Source organism: Pseudophryne corroboree, chromosome 5 (assembly GCF_028390025.1).
Source record: "Pseudophryne corroboree isolate aPseCor3 chromosome 5, aPseCor3.hap2, whole genome shotgun sequence".
NCBI classification, from domain to species: domain Eukaryota; kingdom Metazoa; phylum Chordata; class Amphibia; order Anura; family Myobatrachidae; genus Pseudophryne; species Pseudophryne corroboree.
In genome coordinates this window covers 785,925,552-785,931,263 of record NC_086448.1, presented here as the reverse complement: position 1 = coordinate 785,931,263, position 5,712 = coordinate 785,925,552, and positions in this window count along the sequence as shown.

Genomic DNA, 5,712 nt, shown 5'->3' with positions numbered 1-5,712 from the left:
ACCCTGGCAGCACTCATTAGAACCCTGAACACACACTCACCCTGCCAGGAATCATTAGACCCTCCAACATACTCACCTTGCCAGGACTCATTAGAACCCCCCAACAAACACTCACCCTGCCAGCACTCATTAGAACCCCCCAACACTCATACTGCCAGCACTAAATTTACCACACTCACCCTGGCAGCACTCGTTAGAACCCCCAACACACACTCACCCTGCCAGCACTCATTAGAACCCCCAACACTCTTCCTGCCAGCACTAAATTTACCACACTCACCATGGCAGCACTCATTAGAACCCCCCAACACACACTCACCCTGCCAGCACTCATTAGAACCCCCAACACTCTTCCTGCCAGCACTAAATGTACCACACACTCACCCTGCCAGCACTTATTAGAACCCCCAACACTCATCCTGCCAGCACTAAATGTACCACACTCACCCTGGCAGCACTCATTAGAACCCCCAACACTCATCCTGCCAGCACTAAATGTACCACACTCACCCTGGCAGCACTCATTAGAACCCCCAACACACACGCTGCCAGGAATTATTAGACCCTCCAACATACTCACCTTGCCAGGACTCATTAGAACCCCCTAACTCACACTCACCCTGCCAGCACTCATTACACACACACACACACACACACACACACTAGCTTTATTGGCACTCATTGACACAAATGAGCCCACCAACCCCTACACACAAACTCACCCACTTATTAATGCTTTCTCATCAGCAAAAAGGCATAACAGACATGCCTTAGGTGGCTCCATGCAGCAGCAGCTCCTCGTGTTGCTTATGGGGCGGAGCTTATGTGAGCGACAGGCTGGCAGCTTTTGGAGGGAAGAAGAGGACTGCAGGAAAGAGAAGGGGTGGCCAGCACTACAGTCTACCGCACTGACTGGTGAGAGTGCAGTGCCGGGGGCGATCCTAAAGCTTGCCACTGCTGAAAGAGATATCTTTTATTTTTGTGGACTCAGTGGCGCTCTCCAGTGGCGGACACCCATAGGCAGCTGCGTAATATTAGCAGCAGCCCTGTTCACATATAGTTTATGATTGCAGACACCTACACTTGCACAACTATATTGATAAGAAAGGTGCATTTAACAGTGGTGACTGCAATCATAAATGTAGTGAGAAGTGCAGGACCAGAGCATTGTGTACCTGGTGGGAGGGGTCATGTTGAAGGCTATGAGCCAGTAACAAATGGTGTGGCAAGTTGGCCGCAGATTCCCTTCTAGGACTACAAACTGAAAGAGGTAAAACCCTATACCTGGGTTTATTTATAAACCATGGAAGAACTGGGCAGTAGTAAGCCACATTGTACTTGCACAATCACATTTTATATTCATGTTGGCGGCTATGCGTCAGTAACTGAATGGGATATTTATACCATTTGGAAAAACTGGGCAGCAATCAGCAATAGAAATATAGGGGTGACTATAACAGCAAACGCCTGCCGTCATCACAATGTCGATTAAAATATGAATTTAAACCACAATACATTGATGAATGTCCACATGTGGTACATATTACATAAATACATCGCCAATAAATGAAAATAAACACTATCCATAAAATGAAAAAGGTACAAAGACATAATTAAAAATCTAGTATCTAGATGTAAATGTGTCTGCTTGAAACTATGGGGCAGATGTATTAAGTATGGAGAAGTGATAAAGCAGACTGACAAGTGGAAGGTGATAATGTACCAGCCAATCAGCTTTTGTCTGTCATTTGTCAAACCTGTAATGATTGGCTGGTGCATTATCACCTACCACTTATCACTTCTTTATCGCTGCTTTATCACTTCTCCAGGCTTAATACATCTGCCCCTATGTTCGTATACTGCAGAGACAAAAATACATTCAAACATTCACATATGGTGCAAATGGTGGATAATCAACTTCTGTTTGAAAAGTACATCATGAGCAGTTCCTTCGTATTTAGCAAGAGTGGCTGCACTTTGAAAAGTTAATGGCAGATGAAACATGTTGCTGGCTAAAACCCTCAAAGTGCAGTACCAATGTGCAGCTATGAGCAATTTGCACCTTACTTGCCTACCTGACCCTCTCCATGAGGGAGAAAATGCTCTGCTCCTGGACTTTCCTGGTAATGTATGATTGCCATCACCTGTGGTGAAACACCTTATCAATTACCTAGCTCACCACAGGTGATGGCAATCATACATTACCAGGAAAGTCCAGGAACAGAGCATTTTCTCCCTCATGGAGAGGGTCAGGTAGGCAAGTATGATTTGCAGTTGTTCACCTGCCATGTCGTTCCAGGTGTCCAATATGCTGGTTAAAGCCCTCCATGCAAAGAAAAAGTGCAGCCATGAGACTCTGCCTCTTGCAGATCTTGAACTGCTGTTTGCTTGCCATGTCAACTCGGATCCATTAACTGAGACACACACAGGACTGGCGGTAATCCGGTCGATATCTACACTGAACAGCAGGAATGTTTGAACACTAAATATGGTACCATTATATGCTTATCACTGTTGTCCCTGCACTGATATTTAATAGCTTTTGACACCTGTCTTATACCAAGACTGGATTATTAAATTCATTAACACTAAGGGGCAGATGTATTAACCTGGAGAAGGCATAATGAAGTGATAAACCAGTTTTAAGTGCAAGGTGATAAACGCATACGCCAATCAGCTCCTAAGTGTTAATTTACATATTGGAGCCGATTGGCTGGTGTGTTTAGCACTATGCATTTATCACTGGTCTATCACTTCCTTATGCATTCTCCAGGTTAATACATCTGCCCCTAATTAACCAACTCAGGGGTAAATTTACTAAGGTGGGAGATTTTTAGAACTGGTGATGTTGCCCATAGCAACCAATCAGATTATATCTATTATCTGCTAGAAGCAGCTAGATAAATGGTAAGTAGAATCTGATTGGTTGCCATGGGCAACATCACCAGTTCTAAAAATCTCCCCTCTTAGTAAATTTACCCCTCACTCTCAACTACCTTGTCTGAATTGTACTTTACCAAAGAAGTTTCCTGAGCTGACACATACTAGTATTTGTATTACTGTATGGATAGTTACTGGACTAATTAACAAATATAAATATACCATCTGGCTTACTTTTGACTACTTTGCTGAATACTAAGTATCTGCTCATGCTGCACTTCCCAAACAAGGATTCATCATATTTTGCTTATACCATATGTGAATTTTTGTGTAACTATGCGAATAGTTTGAAGCAGGCACATATGCATCTTACTACTAGATTTTATATACAGCTATCTTTATGAATAATGTCTGTTACTTTAATGTATAGTTCGTTTTTATAATTTTGTTTTGAAGTATTTATGTAATACGTCCCACAAGTGGAAATTCATCAATGTACTGTAATTGGTTTGAATTTATATTTTAATAAAATGTATGATTGATAATTGCATTGGAAAATTTTTCTATAGGTTAACCAATCAACCTGTTCTTGTCAAGGCAGTTCCTTTTTGCTTTGAACCCTGTCGACCTACAAAAACTCTGGGCATGGTGAGATTTCAAGGAATGAGATGACTTTGCAGGAGTTCACTTTTCTCTGCAACTCTATTAATTATGGAATCCACATCAAGACTCATGAGAATTTCTTTTTCTGTAGCCATCAGCATGAAGGAATCCAAATGGTCCTGGGATACAGTATTCCTCAGTCGATTCTTGATGAACTTCAAGGTGGAGAAGCTTCTTTCGCAAGCAACTTGTGTTAATGATAGAGTCAGTATGAATTTGTAGGCCAGGCCAATCACATTATAGGCATCTGACAATAAATTGTATCGCCGTAGAATCTGGTAGCAACAAATAGCACAGTTCTTACATGTCGCACATGCCTTATTTACCAACTCCATTTCATGAAATTGTTGACTTAGGTCTTCCACAGGCATTTCTCGAGACACCCTCACAGTGTATTCTTCTAGCGCGGATGTCTTTAATTTATCCCAGTGCAAAGCTAGACTATTTAATTCACTATGCAAATTTTCAGCTGTGGCACTGTCATCAAATTTTATCAAGAGTTTACTTAAATCTTCCATTGCTGGTACATGAAGCCCTTGTTCTCTTATGTTGGAGAAGTTCCTAGGGTCCAGGCAAGCATAGTCCACATACAGTGTACCACTAGCAAGAAAACGTCGAGTTATGCTCTCAGTTATTACATCAAAGATCACATTGTGTACTTTTATCTTGTAAGCTGTATTGGCATCCGATATTCCTTCATCTTCAGCAAGCTCACCAGCCATGGTTTTCCGCTTTCTTAACCTTTTAGTAGGCAGGATGGCCTGTACTTAAAGATCACAATCTTCAAGTTCTTGCAGTTTGTCATTTGCCCACATTATTTTATCCCAGTGCAAAGCTAGACTATTTAATTCACTACGCACATTTTCAGCTGTGGCACTGTCATCAAATTTTATCAAGAGTTTACTTAAATCTTCCATTGCTGGTACATGAAGCCCTTGTTCTCTTATGTTGGAGAAGTTCCTAGGGTCCAGGCAAGCATAGTCCGCATACAGTGTACCACTAGCAAGAAAACGGTTATTACATCAAAGATCACATTGTGTACTTTTATCTTGTAAGCTGTATTGGCATCCGATATTCCTTCATCTTCAGCAAGCTCACCAGCCATGGTTTTCCGCTTTCTTAACCTTTTAGTTGGCAGGATGGCCTGTACTTAAAGATCACAATCTTCAAGTTCTTGCAGTTTGTCATTTGCCCACATTATGAAATTATCTGCAGTGTTCTTAACCACTTCAAAATCTCTAGCAAGCTTTCTGAGATTTTCCTGTGTCCCAGTGACCATGTGATGAGCTTTTAATATATCCAAACCACTAGTTTGTAGATACTTTGACAACGGAGATGTCAGCTCAAAAATACGAAGAAATATTTGCGCTGTGAGAACGGTCTCGTATTTAAGCAGAGATTCTACGTATGTTTTTGCTTTTATGCGCACTTCAGGTTTGGATCTTGGATTCTCTTCAATATTTGCCAATGTGACAACAAGGTCAATGTACAAAGCAGAATCAGGTTGGGAAAATGAGCCAAATACTTTTCTAAGTGCTGCATCTTTAGATCACCAGCGAGTTTCACCGATCACAGAGAGTCTTCGATGGTGAGGGTCCTGACTGACATTTAGCCATACATTCATGCGCTGATAAGATTCACAAATAAAAACTGCAATGTCATTCATTAAAGTAAATAACGATGCACTCGCAATGACAACCTTTGTGGTATCTGCCAGTACTAAATTCAGTACATGCGCATAACACCAGACATGAATTTGGTCTGGAGATTCTGTTGACAACCACGTAGAAAAGCCTCTATATTGTCCTTGCATGTTTGCTGCTCCATCAGTAGAGCTGCCAGTGCAATTTTTTATATTTATTTTGCATGACTGTAGAACTTGCATTAGCAACTTTAGAAAGTATTCTCCAGATGAAGACTCACACTCGACCACTGCAAGGAGCTTCTCATGAATACAGTCGGGCACATATCGAACAATAACAGAGCACTGATCTTTTGATGTGATATCCTGAGTTGTGTCAATTTGTACTGAGAACATCCCAGCTTCTCTAACATCACTTGCCACTGCCTCCTGGATAAGCTGCTTTATTGATTCTACAACTTTATTGACTGTTGATTTGGAGAGCAAAGTTAATAATGATCCCCTGCCCTTCCTCTTGAATGCGACTT